This window comes from Erythrolamprus reginae, chromosome 2, assembly GCF_031021105.1.
Source record: "Erythrolamprus reginae isolate rEryReg1 chromosome 2, rEryReg1.hap1, whole genome shotgun sequence".
Lineage (NCBI taxonomy): Eukaryota > Metazoa > Chordata > Lepidosauria > Squamata > Dipsadidae > Erythrolamprus > Erythrolamprus reginae.
This window is the reverse complement of record NC_091951.1, coordinates 110,820,574-110,848,160: the sequence shown is the minus strand read 5'-3', so window position 1 is coordinate 110,848,160 and position 27,587 is coordinate 110,820,574. Positions and strand designations below refer to the sequence as shown.

General features: G+C 41.1%; 1 protein-coding gene across 2 annotated transcripts in view; it reads left to right on the top strand.

Annotated features, from left to right (window-relative positions):
- Positions 1–15,367: 15,367 nt before the first annotated feature.
- The window catches only part of CNOT6 (CCR4-NOT transcription complex subunit 6), a 73,037-nt gene continuing 60,817 nt past the window's right edge, over positions 15,368–27,587 (top strand). The window contains exon 1 of one of the 2 annotated variants that reach the window (XM_070739162.1): positions 15,368–15,757. The gene's annotated coding sequence lies outside the window, so the exon portion shown is untranslated. Of the gene's footprint in view, positions 15,758–16,185; positions 16,239–27,587 lie in introns of those variants that run through there. The other variant, XM_070739163.1, reaches the window with a different exon arrangement.

Below are 27,587 nucleotides of genomic sequence, written 5' to 3'. Positions count from 1 at the left end.
CCGGATAGCACCGTCAGTATAGGTGCACTGATATATAGGTGCACTGATGATCTTATCTAGTCAAATAATGAAACAAACATAGCTCAAACGCCGAGAGGTCCACTGTCATTACATTAAACTTTATTGTGGCAAACTGTTTGCTTTGTATTTCATGTGAAAATATACTTTTTATAGTCAGTTCATTTGTTTATGTAATTCAAGCTATTTCGGGGGTGTTAAACTTGATTTCATTGAGGGTCACATCAGGGCTGTGTTTGACCTTGGGCGTGACCATCTCGATTTCACTCATATTGGGGAACCTGTGATGGCCCAAGCACTCTGCCAGATATGTTTTCAACTGTGACAATCTCCTGCCACTGAAAATGGAGCTTGGGTATGCTGCCTGTGGCTCTCGTGAGCTCCATTTTAGGCTGTGATGGCTTCCTGCAACTTTTTGCATGTGATAATGGAGCTTAGGAGAGTCCTTCATTTTCACTGGAAGAGGCACTGCAGGCCAGTCCTTCATTGTTTCCAGGGTGGCCCATAGATTTAAGCACTCCATGGGCCAGATCCAGCCTCTGGGATTTGAGTTTGACACACCTGAGCTGTTCCCTATTTACTAGGCAGCCTTTCAACTGGCATTGTCAGGATCAGATTGGAGACTTTCTGTATCTTTAAACCATGATAGTACTGTGCTTAACCATTGTGCAATGTTAAACATCCTTTTGTAGAAGGTATCCAATTCAAAACTTAAGTCTTTATTTTAATCCCTAATTAATTTTTATACTTTACATATTCCAATACACTACAATGACATGCATGGTCCAGCAGTTAAAAATGAAGCCAAATGACAATTTTCTCATTTTTAAAATACTATACGAGAACAATCTTAGGAAAATATTATTATCAAATTTCACAATGACTATGGATCATCAGTCAGAAAATAAAAAAACAGGATAAGTTCTTAATTTAAATCCACGTTTCTCACCCTTGAATTTCTTTTAAAAATGAAACAAAATCTATTACAGGTTTTTTTATCTCTGCATTGACTGGTTTAACACTAAATAATAAAATGAGCAACAATGCTTGCTTTTGTGAAAAGGAAAAGAGTAGCCTCTAGTGGCAAACACTGGAATCTCTCTGAAGTATTAAAAAAAGATGGCATTAGGATGTTTACCTCTATTCACGGAACTAGACAAATATATAGTACATCTCTACCTTGAGGTGATATACAGTATACAAAATACAGTGTGGAGTTCAACAATGAGAGAAAACAGTTTGGGGTGTATTCTCCTCTTTCTACTTCCTTAAATGTATATGTCCGTTTCTGTTTATTAAGGAGAACCCAGGAGAAAATACATTTTCTTTAAGACACCCACACCCCCTCCGAATTATGTTTTCCTTTTCTAATCTGAGCAACTACATAGATCTATTATAATACTGCGATATGTACTATTGTTAGATTTCAAATCTAGGGCAATTTGAATCAACTCTCCCCGGAATCAACTCCCCCGGAGATTAGAACTGCTCCCACCCTCCTTGTCTTCCGTAAACTACTTAAGACCTACCTATACCGCCAGACATGGGGGATTTGAGACACCTTTCCCCCAGGCTTATTATAATTTATGTTTGGTATGTATGTGCTGTTTGGTTTTTAATTATGATAGGGTTTTTAGTTTTTTTTTAAAATATTAGATTTGTGCCTGTATAATACTGTTTTTATCGTGTTGTGAGCCGCCCCAAGTCTTCGGAGAGGGGCGGCATACAAATCTAATAAATTATTATAGTATAGAAGTATAGCTGATAGGGAGGTGTATAAAATGAGACAGAAGGAGGCGAAACAGATAATATATGCTGCTAAAGCCTCAAAAGAGGAAGAAATTGCCAAATCTGTAAAGAAGGGGGATAAAACCTTCTTCAGATATATTAGTGATAAGAAGAAGAAAAACTGCGGCATCACGAAACTTAGTACCGGGAATAATACATGCATTAATGGGAATAAGGAGATCGCTGACCATTTCAATAGCTACTTCTGTTCAGTTTTCTCAAAAGACACCGTACAAAATAATACTATAGAGGGATATAGCATTGCTTCCAGCTGTACGGATTCAGCTCCAGTGATCTTAGAAGCCGATGTCTTAGAAGAACTTGAACGATTAAAGATAAATAAGGCAATGGGTCCAGATGGCATCCACCCCAGAGTTCTTAAAGAACTCAGATCTGTCATTACTACCCCCCTGACTGATTTGTTTAACCAATCCTTGTTAACAGGAGAAGTTCCTGAGGATTGGAGAATGGCCAGTGTTGTGCCTATTCACAAGAAGGGCAGTAGAGAAGAAGCTGGTAACTACAGGCCAGTTAGCTTGACATCAGTTGTAGTTAAAATGATGGAGACTCTACTCAAAAAGAGGATAAATCAGCACCTAAAAAACAATAACTTATTGGACCCAAATCAGCATGGCTTTACTGAAGGCAAATCATGTCAGACTAATCTCATTGATTTCTTTGACTATGTCACAAAGGTGTTGGATGAAGGTGGTGCCGTGGATATTGCCTACCTGGACTTCAGCAAAGCCTTTGATACGGTTCCACATAAAGAGCTGATAGATAAATTAGTGAAGATTGGACTTAATCCCTGGATAGTTCAATGGATTTGCAGCTGGCTGAAGCATAGACATCAGAGAGTTATTGTTAATGGCGAGTATTCTGAGCAGAGTCAGGTTACAAGCGGTGTGCCACAAGGGTCTGTTCTGGGTCCTATTCTTTTTAATATGTTTGTGAGTGACATAGGGGAAGGTTTGGTAGGGAAAGTTTGCCTATTTGCTGATGACTCTAAAGTGTGCAATAGGGTTGATATTCCTGGAGGGGTCTGTAATATGGTAAATGATTTAGCTTTACTAGATAAATGGTCAAAGCAATGGAAACTGCAGTTTAATGTTTCCAAATGTAAAATAATGCACTTGGGGAAAAGGAATCCTCAATCTGAGTATTGTATTGGCAGTTCTGTGTTAGCAAATACTTCAAAAGAAAAGGATTTAGGGGTAATGATTTCTGACAGTCTCAAAATGGGTGAACAGTGCAGTCAGGCGGTAGGGAAAGCAAGTAGGATGCTTGGCTGCATAGCTAGAGGTATAACAAGCAGGAAGAGGGAGATTATGATCCCGCTATATAGAATGCTGGTGAGACCACATTTGGAATACTGTGTTCAGTTCTGGAGACCTCACCTACAAAAAGATATTGACAAAATTGAACGGGTCCAAAGACGGGCTACAAGAATGGTGGAAGGCCTTAAGCATAAAACGTATCAGGAAAGACTTAATGAACTCAATCTGTATAGTCTGGAGGACAGAAGGAAAAGGGGGGACATGATCGAAACATTTAAATATATTAAAGGGTTAAATAAGGTTCAGGAGGGAAGTGTTTTTAATAGGAAAGTGAACACAAGAACAAGGGGACACAATCTGAAGTTAGTTGGGGGAAAGATCAAAAGCAACATGAGAAAATATTATTTTACTGAAAGAGTAGTACTGTAGATCCTTGGAACAAACTTCCAGCAGACGTGGTAGATAAATCCACAGTAACTGAATTTAAACATGCCTGGGATAAACATATATCCATCCTAAGATAAAATACAGAAAATAGTATAAGGGCAGACTAGATGGACCATGAGGTCTTTTTCTGCCGTCAGACTTCTATGTTTCTATGTTTCTATTATTATTATTACAGTGGTACCTCGACATACGAGTTTAATTCGTTCCGGACCTGGGCTCTTAAGTCGAGCAGCTCTTATCTCGAACGACTTTTCCCCATAGGAATTAATGTAAATAATTTTAATTGGTTCCAGCCCTCAAAAAACTCACAAAGTTAGTCTAAATTATGCAGAAAGACATGTTTTTAATGAAGAAATGTACATGTACATATAAATGAATAATGAAGTTTCTTTCACTTAACTTGTAAACTTTCTTAAACTTTTAAATTTACATATGTTCAACTTCTCTGCCACCCAATCCTGTAGGACAGAGGTCCCCAACCCTTTTTGCACCAGGGACCGGCTTTAAGCGATCAAGAGAGGAATGGGTGAATGAATGGACGGAGGGTGGGAAGGAAGGAAGGAAAGAGGGAAGGGACAGGAACAGAGGAAGGAAGCAAGGAAACTTATGAAAGGGGAGAGTAAGAGAGGAATGAGTGAAGGGAGGGAGGGAGGGAAGAAGGTGGGAAGGAGAAAGAAAAGAAGAAATAGAGGAAGGGAAGGTAAAAGAGAGAAAGAAAAAGAGCAAGAATGAAAGCTGCAAGCACCCACCCCCCCGAGCCCCCCAGGCCGGCTGCAACCTTTTAAAACACGCGCGCCGCTTCGCAGCTGTCTCCTGAAGCCGAACGCGGAAGTTAGCGTTTGGCTTCAGGAGACAGCTCCTTGGCGCTTGTATCTCGAATTTGGGCTTGTAAGTAGAACAAAAATATCTCTCCCCTCCCAGCTCTTATCTCGAGTTGCTCTTAAGTAGAGCAGCTCTTATGTCGGGGTTCCACTGTATTATTAATTGATTTTTGGAGTTGGGAGACCATTTATTTGTGAACCAATAATTGCTCCTAACTCACCAGTTAATAGATCCTTTACCTTTTGAGAATCCAGCATTTACCTTTAGCAATAATATATGTCTATCATCCTAATATTTAGTCCTTGGTATAAGCCTTTAATTAAAAAAATACATAGCAAGTGCGTAACAGAAATATCATATTTTTTGGAGTATAAGATGGACCGGAGTATAAGACACATCTTAATTTTGGGGGAAGAAAACAAGGAAAAAAGGCCTCTGCCTTCCCGCAATTTTCCAAAACAGCAAACATCACAGATGATAGACACTGTTTACCCTGTATTTCTGTGCATGCGTTGCCTGGCCCATAGAAATAGCAAAGAATTGGAGAAATGTACATTATGACTGTATATTAATCTCAGAATGTTTTCTTAAATGTAATCATACTAACTCCTCCCAATTATTTAAATAAATCTACTCCAAACATAACTAAGTCAGGGTTTAACTGATCTGCCTTATCTTAATACTAAGACTTAATTTTAATACTTTATTGATGGATTGATTTGATTTGTATGCGCCACTCTCCGAGGACTCGGGGCGGCTAATACTAATACAGTAGTACCTAAAACAGGACATTTCAGATTATACTTTTACGATCTTCAAAATTGATGTGGCTTTCTGGAAGTACAGTATTCTCTGCTATTAAAAGATACAATAGCACTGATCACTTTAGATCAAGCATTCATTTTTTTAAAAAGCTTGTTCATTTTATTAGTTATCTAGAACAGAGGTCCCCAACCTTTTTTTGCACCAGGGACCGGCTTTCAACTAGACCAGTTTTCCATGGCCCGGTGGGGGGGGGGGAGCTAGCTGTCAGCGGCGCCGTAAAAGGGGCGATCAAGAGAGGAATGGGTGAATGAATGGACGGAGGGTGGGAAGGAAGGAAGGAAAGAGGGAAGGTACAGGAACAGAAGAAGGGTGCAAAGAAGCAAAGAAAGGTGTGAAAGGGGAGAGTAAGAGAGGAAGGAGTGAAAGAAGGGAATGAGGGAGGAAAGAAGGGAGGAAGGAAAAGGAAAGCAAGAAATGGAGGGAGGAAAGGAAGGGAGGAAAGGAAGGAAGGAAGGAAGAAAGAAAGAAGGAAAGAGGGAAGGACAGGAACAGAGGAAGGAAGCAAGGAAACTTATGAAAGGGAGAGTAAGAGAGGAAGGACTGGAGGGAGGGAGGGAAGAAGGTAGGAAGGAGAAAGAAAAGAAATAGAGGAAGGAAAGGTAAAAGAGAGAAAGAAAAAGAGCAAGAAAGAAAGAAGAAAGAAAGAAAGAAAGAAAGAAAGGCAACTTCAAAGAAAGGCTCACTGAGCATCTCTCACTCTCTCTCTCTTTCTATCCCTCTTTCTTTCTTTCTCTTCCTTTCTCTCTCTCCTCTTCCTTTATCTCCTCTTTCTCTCCCCCTTCTCTCCCCCTTTCCCTCTCTCTTTCTCTCTCCCTCTCTTGCTATCTCTCCCCCCTTTCCCTCTCTTTCTCTCTCTCCCCCCTCTCTCTTTCTCTCTCTCTCCCCCCTCTTTCTCTCTCTTCTTCTCACTTTCTCTCTCTTGTTTTCTTTCTGTCTCTTTTGCTTTCTCTCTCTCTCTCTTTCTCTCTTGTTTTGTTTCTCACGCTCTTTCTCTCTCTTGTTCTCTCTCTCTTGCTATCTCTTTCTCTCCCCCCCCTTTCTCTCACTCTCTCTTTCTCACTTTCTCTCTATCTTGCTGTCTGTTGCTTTCACTCACTCTCGTTCTCTCTCCGTTCTTCTCAGCGGTGACGCGCGCACGCCCTGCCCGCCTCACATTTGCCGAGAGGACTTTCGCCCCGGGCTCTCAGCAAGGGGGTTTGCATGAGAGGCGGGGCCGGCGGAAGGTGATATTCAATGTCGGGGGCGCACGGGCGGTCTTGCGCGCGCTCCCTATCTCCCTGCTAGCCCACTCGGAATACGTATTCAAAATAAGAAAAGCCTTTGCCGGCGAAGGCTTTTCTTATTTTGAATACAGTATTCCGAGTGGGCTAGCAGGGAGATAGGGAGCGCGCGCAAGACCGCCCGTGCGCCCCCGACATTGAATATCACCTTCCGCCGGCCCCGCCTCTCATGCAGCCCCCTTGCTGAAGCCCGGGGCGAAAGTCCTCTCGGCAAATGTGAGGCGGGCAGGGCGTGCGTTCCGGGTGCGGGAGGAGCTGCGGTGAAAGGCAGGAGGTGGCAGAGGAGCAGAGGGGGCAAATCGGGCGGGCGGTGGGCAGCGCGGAAAGGCCGAGGGGGCCCTGGCGCCGCGGACCGGCTGAAAACCCCCAGCGGCCCGGTGCCGGTCCGCGGACCGGCGGTTGGAGACCCCTGATCTAGAACAGTGTTTCCCAACCTTTTTTGAGCCGCGGCACATTATTCACATTTTCAAAATCCTGGGAACACTGAACGGGGTGGGGGGGTGGGGGGGTGGCTAAAGAAAAGTTTTGACAAAAAAAAATCTTCCTCCATTTCGCTCTATTTCTCCCTCACTCTTTCTCTTCCTTCCTTCCCTTCTTTCTCTTTCTCCATCCCTTTCTTTCTTCCTCTCTTTTTCTCTTTCTCTCTCCCTCCTTCCCTCCCTATATGTCTTTCTCTCTCCCTTGCTCTCTCTGCCTCTCTTGCTATCTCTCTTTCATTCTCTCTCTTTTTCTCTCTTTCTCTCTCTTGCTATCTCTTTCTCTCTCTCTCTGTCTCTCTTTCTTTCTCTCTCTTTCTCTGTCTCTCTCTCTCTGCCTCTCTTGCTCTCTCTCTCTCTCTCTGCCTCTCTTGCTATGTCTCTCTTGCTCTCTCTCTCTTTCTCTCTCTTCCTTTCTTCTCTGCGGAGGCCGGCGAAGGTTTTTCTTATTTTAAATGTTCCGGGTGGCAGGGGGATGCGGAGCCCGCAGGCACATTCGCACACCCCCCCAACATTCCAAATCCTGCCTCAGCTGTGAGAAGAAAAAAGCGCTCGGTGAAGGGACTACATGCAAGAGGGGCTGGGCGGGCGTTAGCAGCCCGATGAGGAGGACGAGAAGCCGCTGCAGCCACCCCCAATCCCCCCCCTTCCCTGGGTACCTTCCAAAGGCCCCTGGAAAAAGGCAGGAGGTAGCAACGAGGCGCGAGGACAAGCAGGCAGCTTGGCGGAGGGGAAGCGCTGACGGGCTCTCCTCCTTCCCCACCCCCGCGCTTCTCTCCCGCCCTGGCTTTTGCTTCGCCCGCAGATTTCCCCGCAGTTCAAAAGGAGGCAAGAGGTGGCCTGGATGAAATTGCGGGGAAATCATGGGGTGAAGCAAAAGCCAGGGCGGGAGAGAAGCGCGGGGGTGGGGAAGGAGAGCCCGTCAGCGCTTCCCCTCCGCCAAGAGGCTATTGCCGCCGCCTCTGCCTCCACTCAGGGAGCCATCGTGGTTGAGCTGAGCGAGAGGAAAAGGCGCGGTGACCACGGTGGCTCCCTGAGTGGAGGCAGAAGCGGTGGCAATAACCTCTGTGCTTTCTACGGCAGCGTGGCTGAGCTGGACGGAGGGAACCCACGGCAACGGGCGACGGCTTGGTGGGAGGCGACGGCGGGAGACACAGGCGGTGGGAGGAGAGGGAACCAGGAAGCGACTGTGAAGCCCAAGACCATCCACACAGGACGACACTCAGGCAGGGGCGCCAGCAGCGCCCCGTCCAGCTGGAGCTTCTCGCGGCACACCTGGCCATGTCTCGCGGCACACTACTGTGCTGCGGCACATCGGTTGGGAAACGCTGATCTAGAACAATAATAAATCAGTCTTTTAAAAAAATAAGTCTAATAATTTGAATAATTATAGTTATTGATTTACGCCCTTGCAGCAAAAAACAAACAGCCAGTTTCAGTCCTTGCCTCTCCCTGCAGCAACTTGCCTCATGCAGCTTTAGTTTCACTTTCATTTTAGCACCTGGGCTTGCCACAACTTCAATCAATCAGCTGAGTGTAGGGAGGCAAATAATCAGTGGCTGTGCTAATCAGGCTCTGCTACTATTTGCTGCAAACTGCCGGCAGGCAGAGACCAAAAAGTGGGGGTGGCTGGGTAGGGCTTCATTCGGTGTATAAGATGCACCTAGGTTTTCACCCTCTTTTGGGAGATAAAAATGTGTCTTATACTCAGAAAAATAAAGTGAAAAAATATATAAAGTATAATGTGCTGCTTCAATAAACAATTTGAATTCTGTACTTAATTATTTAATGCAAACTGAAACTGAAAATCCTAGAAAGAGAAAAGATATGACACCTTTCAGATCACTCAAAATAGCATACAATGCTTTAAATATCCCAGTACATCTTCAAATCTACAGCAAAAAGCAGGAAATGGTGGAAGGAACAAGGTTGCTACTTTAAGAGAGACAAAACTCATACTCCACTCTTAGTGAAACTACATGAAGAAAACAGAGACCTCTTCTCTGAGCTGAATATAAATGGTAATGCAAACAAAGCTAAAGGAAACTGGTTTGCCCAGATTTAGGCAAAAGCTAAAGACTACACTAATAGCCCAGAGCAGGGGTGGGTTCTAAATTTTTTTACTATCACTCTGTGGACATGGATTATTTTGTGGACATGGCTTGATGGTCATGTAATTGTGGCTCTGTAGTCATGACTGGGTGGGAGTGGTTCGGCAATCATGTGACTGGGTGGGAATGGCTTTGCAGTCATGTGACTGGGACAGGAAGTTGCTGGGTGGTCATGTGACTGGGTGGGCATTGCCAACTTGACGTCACTCACATCAAAAGTTAGGGTTGGGGTGCCTGTCCTTTTTTCTCCACAAAGGTCTCAATGGAATACAATTTCCCTGTCTATTTACAACTACTGAACATCCAAAAAATACTATTTAATCTTATGTATATATGCCATGTCTTTTTTTTTCTTTCTTTTCTTTCCTTCCTTTCCTTATATATCTTCATCTATCATCTATCAATATCTATTAACTATATCATCATCTATATAATCATCTGTCTCTCTTCCTCCTATCCATCCATCCATCCATCCATCCATCCATTTACCAGAGTTTTATTGCAACATATATAGGTTCAAATCTGGCAGAGAAATGACAAAAATCGTTGTTTTTCCACTCACCCATCCCCCAAAACCCCCACCAAAAAACAGCATGCAACATTAAACAGCTTGGGAAAATGCTGTATTTTGCCATACCTCTGCATTCTGCAAATCAAGGCCAGCAGTGGTGGCAGCAGTGGGAGTGGGAGCAGAGTTTGCCTGGGGTCTCCTGGAACTGCACCACATACAGGGGAGTTTTCCAGTTTCAGGATGGCAGATATTGCTTGGGAGAGGCCAAGGAAGCTCTCTAAACATCCTTGAACCACACTGCACATGGTGAAGTTTTCCGGCATAGCGCAGTTTCAGGATGGCAGACAGCTTGCATTGACGGTGGTGGCAATTGCTTGGGAGAGGCCAAGGAAGCTTTCCACCATCCCGGAACCACCATATTGTGGCAGCATAATATGCTGGCTCTGTTAAAAAGTGCTATTGCTAACATGTTGTAAACTGCCCTGAGTCTAAGGAGAAGGGCGGCATCAAAAAATCAATCAATAATAAAGCTTCTACAGCTTCACTTATGTTTAGGGCTTCCTCATCTTTAAATCTAGCCTTGAGATTGGGATAGCTAGGCAGTAATCAGGATGTAAGAGAGCAAACACAACACTGAGGTAAAGCCAGCACTCTCTAATCTTATGTACCTGTTCTTGCTAAGTTTTCTCTCTCATTCATTCTCACATTATTATTACACCAGTTTTTCTCTGCTTATTGCATCCTATGTATGCTTACCCATACACAAGCTGCACAATTTTGGTAAAGATAAGCTACAAGGATAAAATGACTTGAGATTTTGTTTTTGACTAACAAATACGTCCTAAAATATGTTATGTCTTATTTTGATTTCCACCCCTCTAATTATCTTCTATGCTGTTATCTTTAAGACTGTATCCTTTTTTAACCTCCCACAAAACTTATGGGATTGCTATATAAAGCTACCTGATTAATAACTCCAATCATTTTCTGCGTAGACTGTGAAAACTTTTGCATCTCATTTGGAAACCAAGGACCCATAGTATGGAGGAAGAATGGAGAAGCACGCACTGCAAGATGCTTGACGTTCAGTGTGAAATTTCCTTAGTCTGTGTTGATTTGGGGAGCCATGTCATCTGCTGGTGTCAGTCCACTGTGCTTCATTAAGTCCAGGGTCAATGCAGCCTGCTACCAGATTTTGGAGCACTTCATGCTTACTTCTGCAGATGGGCTTTATGGGGATGCTGACTTCAATTTTCCAGCAGGATCTGGCACCTGCCCACACTGCCAAAAGCATCAAAATCTGGTTCAATGACCGTGGGATTACTGTGCTTGATTGGCCAGCAAACTTGCCTGACCTAAACCCCATAGAGAATCTGTTCTGTCTGGGTCCCCCCAGACGCCAACACCAACCAAAAAGAGTATCCAGACACACTGGTAAAAAGCAAAGGCAGTTTATATAATTCAAAGCAAACACAGGTAACAAAAACTGTTCTTACAGACAGGAACACTATGAAGCTTCACAGAGGGTTCACGAAGGCCAGGCAATAAAACAGGATTCTTGCTGGCAAAAACAACGCTGGAGATAATAAAACCCACACCTCCCCCAAGTCTTCCAGACTTCTAGGCCACAAGCCAAGATCAGAGACGCCGAGGATCGAAGCAAGGTCACAGGACTCCCAATTGATAACTCTCCACAAGACTGTAAGGGCGGGCCTACCTTTTCAACCCTGCTGAGGAGAACCACACCCAAACCCAGCTGTTGCCAATTCAGGGATGGAAATACCTTTCTAATTGGCCCCGTCTTTGAGCTGCTCGTCGCTGCCTCATGTCTATTATAGCCTGTGCGTCTTCATCCAATGAATCCAGGCTACTAGCTGGGGAGAGCCCCCCCCCCCCGGGGTCTCAGGCTGCTCTCCCTCCTCCTCTTCCTAACGTTCCTTTCCCCCGTCTGCCTGGTCCTCCCCCTCCTGTTCACTGTCCTCCTCCTCTGGGCATGGATCCGGCAGAGATCCAGTCGGTCCCTGAGGAGCCTCAGGCTGAATCACAACAGAATCTATGGGACATTGCCAAGAGAAAGACTATTGAAGCATCCAGGTCTTCCATAATACCTCAGCAGTGCCACAGGTTGATAGCTTCCATGCCATGCCGCATTGAGGCAGTAATTGCTTCAAAAGGGGCCCAAACCAAGTACTGAGTACATATGCAGGTTATACTTTTCAGAGGTCCAATATTGTTTTATGTATAATCCTTGTTTTATGGATCACATGTAATATTCTAATTTTCCAAGATGAAGGATTTGGGGTTTTCATGAGCTGTACCCCATAATTATCATAATTATGACAAATCACGGCTTGAACTATCTTGCCTTGCATGTAATGAGTCTCATTTATTACATTTCACCTTTTAAGTTGCATTACTGAAGTAAATGAACTTTTGCATGATATTCTATTTTTTTGAGTTTCACCTGTAAGTATTTAGTTATATGTAGACCAATATTTTCTAGCTCTAGTTTCATGTAACATATTCTGTATACACATTTTTCTAATGAGCTTTGAAATGAAGTACCATAATCAAAACATTTAAATATTTAGGTTCCGTATTTTAAGGAACATTGAGCAAGACATTCAATAGACCCTGCAATACACTAAACAAATAATTAAGTCAGTAAAATTAAACAAATATATAATTCTCAATAGTGTTTTGGATAGTTTAACATTTAAAATTGATAGAATTTTCCCAGAATTTTCTCCTGTCTAAATCTGCACCTCTATAACTGTCTGGTTTGATTCTGCAACCCAACAAGACCGACACAGACTTCAGAGGATAATCAGAACTGCAGAAAAAACAATTGCTCCCAACTTGCCTTCCATTGAGGACTTGTATACTGCACGAGTCAAAAAGAGAGCAGTGAAAATATTTAGACCCCTTGCATCGTGGACATAAACTGTTTCAACCCCTATCCTCAAAACGTCGCTACAGAGCACTGCACAGCAAGACAACTAGACACAAGAACAGTTTTTTCCAAAACACTATCACTCTGCTGAACAAATAATTCCCTCAACACTGTCAAACTATTTACTAAGTCTGTACTACTATTACTACTAGATTTTTCTCATCATTCCTGTCACCCATTTTCTCCCACTTCTAGGAGAAGTGAGACTTCAAATCTCCACTGCCTTGTGGCTATATCCATAATCAAAGCTTCAGGAGTAAACCCTGAGGCAAAATCCGGAGGCAGAGTACAGGAAGCAGTTCATGACTGTGCACAGCCACATTCTGATAACTCCTGTTTAGTTTTGCCATTCCATTGCCATTTCAGAAATGTGGAGAGGGGGATTCTGCTGTTTGGGTAACAGTCTATCCTCCATAATAACCTACTCAGGCTTTGTGCTCTGGAGAGGTTACTTTGAGACTGAAGGATGCCAAGGATGAATGATGTTGTATATCATAGATGGGTGAGTGAGGTGAGGCCTGAGCTTAAATGGACTTTGAGCGATGGTAGAGAACAGGAAGGCCTGGAGGAACATTGTCCATGGGTTGCGATGGGTTGGACATGACTTAGTGACTAACAACCACCATCATTAATCTTACTGTTGAATTTAGTTGCAGCATAATGTGAGCAATTACACAGGCCTAAACTTTTTTATAAAAAATTCTGATTTTTTCAGTTATTGGTTTGAATAAGTAGCATGCAATTTCTTTGCAATATTCAAGTGACCTAATCATTTTCATATAATTAAATAAATTATGAGATCTGTATATTTCTGTAATTTTTTAAAAAATACAATAAAATTAATTCCATTTTTTAATTTATGAAAAGTTGCAATCATGTTTTTTTTTTTAAAAAAAAATCCGCAAACATGTACATTTAATTTTTTAGTCTTAAATTCATTTTCTCCTTAAAAGATGGCTTAGGAAAATATTAAATATGTAAATGTTACCTCCGGGACCACCTTCTGCCATATGCGACCCAGGAACCGGTTTGGTCCCAGAGTCGGTCTTCTCCAGGTCCCATCAACTAGACAATGTCATTTGGTGGGACCTAGAGGAAGAGCCTTCTCTATGGGGGCCCCGGACCACTGGAATCAGCTCCCCCCAGAGATTAGCACTGCTCCCACCCTCACCTTCCATAAAAGTTTAAAGACCTATTTGTGCCGCCAGGCTTGAGGCCATTAGACCCTATCCCATTGGCCGATGAGTGTAGTAGGTCGCTGTGTGAATGGGAATGATTTTAAATGTTATTAGAGTTTTTAACGGTTTTTTTAGCTATATTAATTGGATGTTTTTACATATGCATATTGTATATTGTTTTGATATGTTGTGAGCCACCCCAAGTCTTCGAAGAGGGGTGGCATACAAATCCAATAAATAATAAATAAATAAAACAAAACAAAACATATAAATATTGAGATAAAGCCATCTGTTACATTAAAACTACTTAATGGTTTAATTTTCCAACTTAGATAAATAAATGCAGGTAAGTCCTCAATTTACAACTACACTTGAGCTCTGTTGCAGATATTTAAATGAATTTGCCCCATCACAACCATTTCATTGGAACAGTCGTTAAGTGAATCACTGCAGATGTTAATAACAGTTGTTAAATAAATGTGGATTCTTCATTGACTTCGCTTGCCAGAAGATCACAGGAGAGATTCAGGACTCAGCAACCATCCTAAATATAAGTCAATTGCCAAGTGTCTGACTTTTGAAAACGTGACCATGGAGATATTGCAATGATCCTAAGTGTGAAAAAACTATCATGTCACTTTCTTCAGTGCCATAACGTTGAACGTTTGTCATGGTTTTCTTTCTGGATTTAAAAAACCTTAATATCTAAGTAGACCTTAAAATGATTAGGTTCTATGATGATTTGGTGCAAGCACTTCACTTCCCAATGTTTAAAGCATGCTGTCAATGAGCGAACACATGAATTATGGTCAGTGTTCCTCCTAGCTAGTTTTTTTTTTAAAACCATGCAATCTGGCTTCCTTTACCACAACCATAGTACAGGTAGCTCTCGACGTACGACCACAATTGAGCCACAAATTTTCTGTTGTTAAGCAAGACATTTAAGTGAGTTTTGCCCCATTTTATGACTATTCTTGCCACAGTCGATAAATGATTCACTGCAATTGAAACTCCTGAAAACACATCTATGTCACCAGGCATGGGGAAATTGACATACCCCTAGCTGTTATGATTTATGTATGGTTTGTCTGAATTGTATGATTGTTTTTATAAGGGGTTTTTAAATTATTTTTTTTTAATATTGGATCTGTAGATGTATTGCTTGTTGTGAGCCGCTCCGAGTTCTCGGAGAGGGGTGGCATACAAATCTAATGAACAAAACAACAATAATCAACAAACAATTGATAAAGATCAGTAACCTGGTTGTTAAATGAATCTGATTCCATTGATTTTGCTTGTCAGGTGGTCACAAAAGGGGAATCCCATGACCTTGGGACACTGCAACAGCCATAAGTATGAACCAGTTCCCAAGGATTTGAATTCTGACCACTTGATGAGATGCTGCAAACAGTGAAAAATGTCACCAGTCACTTTTTTTTCCAATGCAATTGTTAACTCTGAACCTCACTTAATATACTGTTGTAAATCGAAGACTACCCCCTTCCCCACAAGATTCCTGCTTGCTAGAGCAGGTAATTATTATTGTCCCTGCATCTTTGGGCCTATAGTTTTAACACTAATCAACCCAACCCTGAGATTTCTTGATAGGAAGTCTCTCCAAATATTCGGGTCCTACTGACACACACACAAACACCCCCCCCCCCCCGGGAAGTTCTCTCCCGAGACGGGCAGTGCCTCGACTTGCAACCGTTCCTCTTCGGCGGGGCTGCGGACGCTGCTTCTTCTTCTCCTCCCTCCCCGCCTCCGCCCGGGTCCCTCTGGCTCCGCGCGGCCATAGCCGAGCCCGCCGATCCTGCCCCGCGCCGGCCGTCCAATCGCGGCGAGGAGTGGGCGGCCGAGCCGAGCGATGTGGGCCGGGCCTAGGCGCTCCCCGTGCCGTCGTCGCCGCCGCCATGATGCTTGTTTGCTTTCAATGAGTGTGAGAAGGAGGCGGAGGAGGAAAAGGAGGAGGAGGCGAAGGAGGCGGGGGGAGCCAGTTCTCCTGTCCGGCCCGCGGCAGGAAACAAAGAGCCAGGCCGGCAGCTCAGAGACGGGGATGCTGCAGTTACAGGTACGGGGGAGGGGGGGCGAGGGAGGGGGAGCCGCGGGCGGGGCTGTTCCGATCTCTCCCCCCCCATGGAGGATCGATCGGGCGGGTGGGGTGGGGGCGGCCTAGGGGCAGACGGGTGGGGGGGGGCGGAGGTGGGCAACCGAGGAGGAGGGAAACGGTCGGGGCTGCTCGGGGTTAATGACTGCCCAAGTGAGTCTGCTGGGAGACAGAAAGGTCGTCGTCGTCGGCGGCGGGTGGGTGAGGGAAGAAGCGAGCGCGGATATCCCGGAGCTGGGGAGGAAGCGAAGAAACCCGACCGTTGGGGTCGGGGGCGGCGGGGGATGATGGGTACTCTGGAGGTCAGAGCAGCAGATGGTGAGCGGAGGTTGGGGGCTGTACTCGAGGGCCGGGAGAGCCAGCGTTGGTAGTAGTCAGTGCGGGTTGGCCGGGGGGGCGGGGGAAGAGAAGAGGAAGCGAGAATTACTACTACACTCCGGAGAGAGTAAGAGAGGTGTTGTTCTCAGGGGGAGGGAGGGGAACGAACGCCAGACCCAGCCAGCCGGGCGAGGGTGGGAGGGAGGCACGAATTGGGTGGGGCGGTTGGTGAAGAATTCTGAAGGGGATGCGTGAGGGGGGGCGGAGGGAAAGCTTGGGGGGGGGGGGCTGCCAGCGCTACCGGAAGGAAACGGGGGTCGGTAAATATTCGCTCGAAAGGGACTTATTACCGTCGGGGAGGGGGAGGATTGATGCACAGGGTCTCTTAAATCTTTGGGGGGGCGTGTATATGTGCGTGTGTGAAAGGAGAGAGGGGAAAATATGGTCCGGGGAGCTTTAGAGCTGACGGAATGGATCCTGAAAGCGGGGGCTTTTTGAGGGGCGGCGGCGGCGAGGAGCCTCCTTGAGGGGTGGCAAGTGAACCGTCCGAGTCCCTGAGAAGAGGAAAAAAAGTTTTTTTTGAGTCTGCGAAAGAGGATGGATGTTTTGCACTAAAAGGGGCGGGTGAGCCTTCCTGGAAGCTGTGGGAAGGTTCTGGAGGAAGTGACGTGTGCTCAGTCCTTGTTGACAAGAGCTTGGGTGGCAGGGGCGAGGAGGGGAAGAAGAGGGAGGGGGGTAAAGAAGCTTTTCCTTGACGGTCTGTTACGTTTTGGAAGCTCATTGAGCCGCTCTGAGTCTTCGGAGAGGGGAGGCATACAAATCTAAATAATAAGAATAAGAATAATAAGAACAATAACAACAATAACAATAACAACAACAACAACAACAACAACTTCATCTTCCAAAAAAAGGCACCTTGTTCCAGTACACAGATATCTTTTTAGGATCCGTTTATACAATTTAAAAACCCCAACGCTTGAGGGAATAATAGTATTATAGCCTTAAGACTTATATACCACTTTACAGCCCTCTCTAAGCGGTTTGCAGAGTCAGCCTATTGCCCCAACAATCTGGGTCCTCATTTTACCCACCTGGGAAGGATGAAAGGCTGAGTCAACCTTGAGCCTGGTGAGATTTGATCTGCAAAAGTGCTGACATGAGATGAAACTGGTTTAACCAAACTGGAAGGCTGCTGCAACCCTTCAGGGCAATTTAGGAATAAGTAAAGGAAAAGAGGGGACTCCACCACCACCACTAAAGCAGTGTTTTCCTCTCTACCATCTGAAAGAAAAATAGATAAGGACTTGGAAGGAAAGCTGCAGACGAATGAGCCTGATTGCTGGGAACAGTATCTGTAGTTTTTTGTAAGTTGAAGCTTGCTTTGCGCTATGTGGTGCTGAAAGGCCTAGTTGGTAATGCGGATGCGACAATAGATGGTCTGTGTCTGAAATAGAAAGGAAAGAGCATTAGCTGAAATGATTGGCAGCTGTGCTAGCCAATGTAGTAAAACAAGGACAGGAATTGAGTGTATGTGTAGAGCAGAGGTCTTCAAACTTGGCAATTTTTAAGACTTGTGGACTTCAGCTTCCTATGTTGACTGGAGAATTCTGGGAGTTGAAGTCCACAAGTCTTAAAGTTACCAAGTTTTGGGATCCCTGGTGAAAAAAACAGCTGGCCGTACAGAGACAGCAAACCTCACATACAGGTGTAAACTGGAGAATTAAAATGCAAATGTTTGAGGCTAGAGTGTAAAAATAAGACTGTTTCCTGTTCTGTGAGTGAAGAGAAGTATTCAGTAAAGGCTAATATGCTAGTGAGAAACTTGAACTTTCTTATGGTTGGAAATAGAGTAAAAGCCTACTTGCGCAACACAAATTGTAATTTGCACTTTTGGAAGCTATGTTTTATGTGATATTTCCATATACAATGTTGTTTTCCAATTGGCCATTTTGAATATGTAAGCGTTTAACTTGTAAATGTTGGCTAATAAACTTTCAGGTTAACTTATCGGTGACTTACCTGTTGTATGTTGCAACAGTGTAATTATTCATCTTACATGATATGTGGCAAGAGGGTTGATAACATTTTCCAAAATGTTATGTTATCCAGATCATTTCAGATTTTTCAATATCTTAATTAACTAGACAATGATATGATTATATTCTTAACCCTTTGTGTTCATGTGATTATGTTAAACAAATTTCAGTGAAGAAGATGTGAACTGGGTTCTAAATAGTTATAAATTTTGGCATTTCAAAATTATGTTATCAGGTTGAATTATGTTATCAGACTTAAATTCAAGATGATTAATGTTTTGTGTGATAGGTTTAAAAATATTGACTGGTGATTGTATTGTATTTTGCATTTGTTTTTATCCTAGAACAGGTGTCATAACTGGGGATTTATCAACATTTTCACTAGGGTAATTTTATCAAATTACCCATCCGCCTTGTGTTCTCCCTAGTGATTTGAGTGGACTTTGGAGTGTGATGCTAGGAATGAAGCCTTCTCTGGAGATTTATTCATATTATTCTTGAAATCATTCACATGTGGATTAAAGCTTTATTCTCTTTTCTTGGATCAGTGCATTTTTTAAAAAAGGTGACTGATATGTATCACGTTGCTGAACTGTTGAACACATTCATGTTCAGTCTGTTAAATGTATCTGAATCATTGAGAAAGAAGGACATATTAAAATAAATAAATCTTTTTTAGCATTTTATGTCATGATTTTTTTCTCTTGATTCCTTGAGATTATTGTTTTACGTAATGATAAACTTTTAAGTTCTCATTGTAAAAGAAAAACTAAGCTCAATGACGCTATTGTATGATAATTTTTCCTTTGGTGGAAAAGTTAAATCAGGGTTGTAGAGAATGTTTCTAAATGAAATGAATTTATATATATTAAATTGTGTTTATTGAATTTGAAATAGATATAAATAGATTTAAATGCGTAGCCATATGTTGAGATCTAGTTCCGAATGCAGGATCCTTTGCGAGGATTTGGGGGGATCATATTCCAATTATTATGTGTTCAATACAATTGTGTGATTTTGAACATTTTAATTTTTGTTTTGTTCACGCTGTACTGATGCGACATACATTTGTTCAAGAAATCTATAATCTTTCATGATATGCAAAATGTTATTTTAGCTGAGTATAAGACATGATGTTATGAACTCCAGTTGTAATGCTTCAACTAAATGGCAGCACGAAAGGGTGATTTGGAGTTCAATTTTATAAAGTTACTGGCCTTCTAACTCTTATTTTCTTATGGTAATGATAGACATATGGAACTTTCAGTCTGCTCTTTGTCAACATTTGTCAATAAAAATTAGTCTAGTGCAGGGGTAGGCAAAGCTAGCTCTTCTATGACACGTGGATTTCAACTCCCAGAATTTCTGAGCTAGGAATTCTGGGAGTTGAAGTCCACAAGCCATAGAAGAACAGCTTTGGCTGCCCCTGGTCTAGTGAATCATTCCACAGGATAGGAAGGAACAGTATCTTTTGATTTATACTTATATTCTGATACCTGGAAAAGGTTTTCACTGGTAGTGATGAGTTGAAGTGATCATGCTTCTTTTGCAGGTCTTTTTCTTGCTGTTTACAATATATTTTCTGAAAGAGCCATTTTTCTTCATGAAGCATAGAAACCAGGCCTCGTTCCTTTGGTCCGTCCTCCATTGTGGACCATTTTGTTCCTTCCTTAACCTATTATTTTAAGTACTATCTTACTCATCCATCATAAATTACAAAGCAATCTGGAAGGAAGGGCACATCTCCCCTTTATCACAAACCTATTTAGAAAGTGAAGTTTTGTACATGCAAGACCATCAATTGCCATATTTACACTATCTGTGTGTTTAACATAGCAATACCTCATGCTGGTAGCAGAGGAACAGCATAATCTTTTATAAGATTTGTTACCAATTCCTTGGGTCTTACATTGCACAAATGAAAAGGACTTTTGCATCATCTATGCCCAAAATGGAAACAGCAGATTGGTAGATGAGGATGGATGAAATCCTTCATACTATTGCCTGAACTCCTCTATTTCTGTAGTGAATGAGATTTCTGTCTTCAAATAGAAACCAAATAAACCGTCAGGGACAAAGCATTCCAGCCCACTTTTAGTAATCTTGCTCACCTAGATTAAAGATTTATTGCAGCCAGGACAGTGAGTCATATGCTGCATTAATCCATAGTTTACACATTTATAGTGATGTGATTCACATATAAGACAGATCTAACATCTAGCCACACAATTTCTTTATGCAATAAGATATATCAGTTTATATTGTGAGAGCATTCTGCTTAAAATACTCTGGACAATCTGGTTACTTTAGACTGAAGTATGATACTAAGCAAACATTACAAAACATACAATAATTTAGTGGAGCACTTAGGTAATTTTAAACTACGGTAGATTAAATTACAATGAGTTTAAAATTAAATTTAATCTTGATTATCCAAACAACTAGCATCATTCAGTATATAAATTAAACTAGGCTAAACTATGGAAATATTTGGAAGTCAGGTCATTTCAAATATTTTTAACACAGGTAGTGTTCAAATTATTAAGTCAATTGAGCCCAAGATTTCTGTTGCTAAGCAAATGTTTGTTAAGTGAATTTTGTCCATTTCATGACCTTTCTTGCCATGGTTATTAAGTGAATGCAGTTCTTATGTTAGTAACATGGTTGTTATGTGAATCTGGCTTCCCCTTTGGTTTTGTTTCTCTAAAGGTCACAAATGGTGATCAAATGACCCTGGACACTGCGGCTGTCATAAATATGAGACAGTTGCCAAGTGCCTGAATTTTAATCATGTGACTATGGCCATAAGTGTAGGAACCAGTCATCAGTTAATGTTTTCAGGGCTGTTGTAACTTTGAACAATCATTAAATGAACAGTTGTAAATTGAGGACAACATGTATATTAAAATTTATGTATTTCTATTTTTAAAGCACTTATGATTCAAAATGATTATTCAAAGAAAAAGCATTATTAATTCCCCAAAATGTCTGGCTTAAAAAAAATAAATTTGACAATTTAGTTTTGGCGAGCTAAACATATTTCCTGAAAAAGCTGAAAATAGATTAATGCTTAGTTGTTCTTTAAAAAAGCAAACATTTTGATAAGTTTAAATAACCACTGTGAACTAGTATTTTTAATGAGAACACTTCTTATTATGTGCTTACTAGACAACTTGGGCTTTGTATTCAAAACTGGAATTCCAAGTCAGTTTTCCTCATACACGTAGACATGAATAAGATAGGATTGTATAATTATATCATAGAATATGATATAGGATATGAAATTAGTCATAGAAACATAGAAGATTGACGGCAGAAAAAGACCTCATGGACCATCTAGTCTGCCCTCATACTATTTCCTGTATTTTATCTTAGGATGGATATATGTTTATCCCAGGCATGTTTAAATTCAGTTACTGTGGATTTACCAACCATGTCTGCTGGAAGTTTGTTCCAAGGATCTACTACTCTTTCAGTAAAATAATAATAATTTCTCACGTTGCTTTTGATCTTTCCCCCAACTAACTTCAGATTGTTCTTGTGTTCACTTTCCTATTAAAAACACTTCCCTCCTGAACCTTATTTAACCCTTTAACATATTTAAATGTTTCGATCATGTCCCCCCTTTTCCTTCTGTCCTCCAGACTATACAGATTGAGTTCATTAAGTCTTTCCTGATACATTTTATGCTTAAGACCATCCACCATTCTTGTAGCCCGTCTTTGGACCTGTTCAATTTTGTCAATATCTTTTTGTAGGTGAGGTCTCCAGAACTGAACACAGTATTCCAAATGTGGTCTCTCCAGCACTCTATATAGCGGGATCATAATCTCCCTCTTCCTGCTTGTTATACCTATAGCTATGCAGCCAAGCATCCTACTTGCTTTTCCTACTGCCCGACCACACTGCTCACCCATTTTGAGACTGTCAGAAATCACTACCCCTAAATCCTTCTCTTCTGAAGTTTTTGCTAACACAGAGGTTATGACCTATATGGCATAGGACCAGACTATCTCCAAGACCGCCTTCTGCCGCACGAATGCCAGCGACTGGTGAGGTTCCACAGAGTTGCTCTCCTTAGGGTTCCATCGATCAAACAATGTCGGCTGGCGGGACCTAGTGGAAGAGCCTTCTCTGTGGGGGGCCCAGCCCTCTGGAATCAGCTCACCCTGGAGATTCGCACTGCCCCCACCCTCCTTGCCTTCCGAAAGTGTTTAAAAACATATCTTTGCCATCAGGCCTGGGGACATTAGACCGTAGAACGGAAGACCACTTAACAGGATGAATTCTCTTTCACTGAAGATCTTCAGAAGCTTTTATATAAATTTGTTAGAGCAGGAGTGGGCAACTTTACAACCCATGGACTTCAACTCCCAAAATTCTTGAGTCAGCCATGCTGGCTCGAGATTTCTGGGAGTTAGAAACGTGAAATCATTCGAATCCTTATTTTCTCAGTACTGTACTTTCCCCCCTGTGTTAAATGGAAAGAGTGCAAATGAAAAAAAAAGATATGTATTCAGTTACCTGCTTTGGAAGCTGGATTGAAAATTGGGCCTAGGATGACACATACAGAGCAGGATTTTCCCCCCCCCCCCCATATAAACAGATATGGCAAAGTTGTGTAAAGTTTAGGGAATTGCTTATGCTAAGACCAATAGAAAACAGTTTTATTTAGATGTCTTGCCCAATCTGCAGTAATGTAAAACTACAAATAAGCAAAACAGATTTTTCTTTAACAAAATGAATAATGATTTGAGAAACAAGTTTTTCCCATTGTCAATGAAAGTAAAAATAATGTGTAGCGTAGAACTGTTTTAATATTGTAATCCTTGGTAGCAGTCTACAAATTACTGGAATTGCATCTTTTTTTTGCAATATAAAGTCTTTTTTAATATTGTAAGGGTCAGTTGTTAAAATTGTTGCATGACATAAAGTTTGCTGAACCACAGAACTCTAATACAGGAGCTGTTAAGTTTTACTATATTTCCACAAATTGTAAAAAAAATGTGCAGGAGTTTGCTGGCAAATTAATTGAGAAGTCAATAACTCATCCTTACTTTTTTATATTGTGTATAGAGACCATTAATACATTGTATGATTAGGATATTATATAATGTGTGTAACAAGGTTTCAGAATCAAATAATAAACTGTATTTGATCACATAAAATTTGAATGGGGGAAATATTCTGTTCTTTGTGTAAGAGAGGAAGATTGCATCGTATGATATGAAGTTTCTTAATTACTCTGAAAAGAATTTCAATTTTTACGTGGAATCTTAAGCCAAATATTAATTTTCCCAGTTTTGTTTTTGTAATAGAGGCACAAACAGAAATGCCCATGTGGACTATCTCCTGTCCAGCATCCGCTTACCTACCAATACTATTTGTCTCTCTTAATTGCTTGAAGCAGAGTCTACTTATAACATAATTAGGTCTGGAAAGAAGCTTAACTGAGGCTGTATTTTGCTAGAAAACTAAATTCATTTATGTTGTGCACTGAAAATAGCTTTCTTGTTTATTACCACAACATCTGTTTACTCGAATATCAGTTCCTCATTTTTTTATCCTCATTTCATGATTGTAAATTATTTGCTTGTATATGTGTTTATAGTTATGCTCTTTCCTACTGAGGTTTAGTGGCTTCACTATAATATTTTCTGCTTCTTTTTGAAAGAATCTTTGCCAGTGTTACATGATCTCTACCATGGGAACATTTTTATATAGGTTCAGTGAAGCTAGTGAAAGACAGCTAGACTTGTTAGATGTCATGTCTTCTTCACACATGACTGATCTATTTCCATTATCTGGTTTTCATTATGTCCAAGATTGTCATTGCACTGTTCTGGATTTCTTGATTTCAGCTAATTATTGGAAACATAATGTCAAAGAGTCAATGTAAGCCACAATAGTAAAAATCCTTTAGTGTTTTACTGCAATAGACCAGGTCTTGCAGACATAGCTGATATTGCTATCCATCATATCAAAAGGTATTGTTAAAAGTAATATTTTAATTTATCCAAGAATGCTTGCATTTTGGTGAAGTTTTCTTCTTAAAGATCAAGCAACAATCTGAAGTTAGTTGGGGAAAGATCAAAAGCAACATGAGAAAATATTATTTTACTGAAAGAGTAGTAGATCCTTGGAACAAACTTCCAGCAGACATGGTTGGTAAATCCACAGTAACTGAATTTAAACATGCCTGGGATAAACATATATCCATCCTAATATAAAATACAGGAAATAGTATAAGGGCAGACTAGATGGATCATGAGATCTTTTTCTGCCGTCAGTCTTCTATGTTTCTATTTTTCTGTAAGATTTATTTATTTCAGTCAATGATAAATCCGAATTTTTAAAAATAGTGGCAAGAAAGGGTGCAAAACCAAGAGTACAAATATGATTAAATAAGTTATACAACAGTGCAACTAAAATTATTGAATAAAAATTTATCTCTAATCAAAAACGGGTGTAAATATTCAATTTTGACCAAAAGGCATAAATCATCCTATTGAAATTTTAAAATTGAATGTAAATCAAAGCATCTACAAGAATTATAAGATACAAATATAAAAGTAATTACTAACATAAGCTCGCGGCTAATTGTTTATACACATGCAGATCTATACATAAAACCTAGTTACAAGTCCACTTTGGTTGGAATTTTCATATCTACATTTTTCCAGTTCTTTGTTTAATCTACGTCACTAACATTTTTTATTGAGCTATAAAGCAATGTAAAATGCAAAATACAAAGTAAATAGGAAAACAGTAGGGGAGGGAAAGGAGAAGGAGAAGTGAATAAAGATAAGAAAAAGAAGAAGAAAAAGCATTGACTTCTGACTCTCTGTTTTTCTCTACTTTTGTTTTCACATTAAGACTGCTACTGAACTTTGTGCTTGATGCGGAGAAGAATGAAATGCTGATTTTGGGTTTTACCAATTAGACTGATAGATCTTTATAGAAATGGCTTGTTCATATTATTATGAAAATGCAAAAAGTTGTGATTTGCTGTTAATGCCTTCTTTTACTGTAACAGGGAATTTTTGTATCCAACAGAAGAAAACTGTCTTAAAATTCCCCGGGCCAACCTGGAACATAGGATGACAGAGAAAAGATTAGACTTCTTTGAATATCACAGTGTAACAGCAGTTGCAGGATGGGTTCAATTGAATCCTCATCAAAGGCTTGATTCAGCTAGGCATATAATTTTATTAAATTTCCCATATAGAGCTGGTGAGGGAAGGCTGTTGAATCTGGCTCTTAAAAAGAATTTTAATTGTGATGGGGAGATTAATGATTTTATATAATTGACTGGTTTCCCTCTGGAATAATTAAACTGAACTTACGGTATATAGATTTAGGAATAAGATCTTTCTTATTCTGATAATCATTGTCCAGGAGCCATTCTCTAATTACTTTTTTAGTTTGAATAAATTCAAAAAATCTATGAGAACTCAAAAGAAAAGCCACAGGAAGGGAGGGATTTTTTTTTTAACCATGTAGTTTATAAAATAGGATGGATGGAATCAATGGAAACCACTGGAATATAGTGGCACTTGACCCAGTAATTAATAATTAATGATCATATTCTTAACCTACTTTTTGATATGCATTTTGAGACATGGAACAGAATTCTGATCAACTAGTTTGCACTATTTCCATTTAGCTATAATTTGGGCAAATATTTAGCTGGGAACCATAAAGCAGCTGAACCAGAGATTTGGCTGTTAATAGTTTCGAAGCCACAGGGTTACCTTATTCATCTTTAGTGTGAAAGAACTTTAGAATGGCTAAATATTCACTCCATGACCCCATGTCTTGAAGATCAAACCTAAGTATTCAAAAAGCATTCTCCTACTCAATCTCTTGACCATCTGTTATCCAGTGGAGACTCCTAAATGTTTTAGCAAAGACTGTTATTTTGGTCTTTTAGCAGTTGATATTCCCTGCAGTAGCACACTAAGGTGTTAAGAGTGTGGTTTAGGCCAGCTGCAGTGGAGAAATAGTGACTGCATGAAATAATAAATGGACATTCACATGTGTGGGGATGAAAGCTTGGGTCTCAGAGCTCCTTATCAATGACTTTATGATACATTAATTAGGATAGGCACAGCGATACATCCATGCCCAGCATTTCTGTGTGCTGAAATTGGCTTAGATGGTAGATTCTGAATGTCATAGCATACTCTGGAGTCAATGTATAATCTCTCTTTAAGAAACAGTAATCCCAAAACAGTAACAAAACATTTGAGTTTTGCCAATAGGGGAGGCCTTGAAATCAATTTAAAATGCCAATTTAAAAATCAGCAAATGTCATGTGGAAAACCAAATCCACATGTAAAGACTTTAATAAAAGTACTTTATTGCTCATGCCTATTTTACAAGAATCTTCCCACGGCTACAATAGATCAATGGCATTCAAGGACATGTGTGTGTCAGACCTTGCCCTCTTGACCTACGTAAAGATTCCAGACTTTCCAATTTTCATCTTGACTCCTAATCTGGCATTAGATATTTGGGCACTAAATTGTTGAAACGATTCACAAGCCCTGAGTAGAGCTCTTTTAGCTATCACATATTCTTGATCAAATCATCTCCTAGTTAATGGGTCCTGAAACTACCGCTTGTGGGCTGCATGAGGCCTGCTAAAGCCATTAATTGGGCCCACGGAGAACCACGAGGCTGCCCTGCCCACATCGCCTCACCCACCCTTCAGCTGAACACAGGATTTAGCTTTGCGAGTCCCATGGACTGGAACTGAAAGATAAGATAAACAATTTTGGCCTGCAGAGATGTTCTGGAGATGGGGAAAGTGAAAAATGGGGCACACAGATACCTCAGGAGGTCAAAAAATGACCGGTTTTGGCCCAAAACGCTGTTTTTAGCCTGCAGAATGCTGCTGGAGGCAAGGGAGGTAAAAATGAGGTGCACTGGAGGCCAAAAAAATTGGGGAAATGGCCTGTTTATCACGTCCCCCACCTCCAGAGCAGAGAGAGCGAGAGCGAGAAGAGAGATTTCTCAAGCTCCTTGGGGCTGAGAAGAATTGCTGCAAAATTGAATTTTCTAAAGTGGACTACTAGACTCCTAAACAACTGAAAAAATGATCTAATAAAAAGAAAACTTAGCCAAAGAGCAACATGCAAACAAAACACCCCAGGAGCAAAACAAATTAAAGTTTAATTTCTGTGCATTGTTTAATGGACTGTTAAAGTGGCCATGCCCACCTACTCACATGATCTAGCCACACCCACCCAGTAACATGGCCACCAAGCCATGCCCCCCCCCAGCCGGTCCGCCCCTCCAAACAGTCTGAGGGACCATGAATTGGGCCCCTATTTAAAAAGTTTGAGAACCCCTGTCCTAGTTCTATAATTTATTTGTTTTAGATTATTTGGCAACCTGTTTTGCAGGTCTGATTAAAAGAAGGCTAGTTTTCAAGT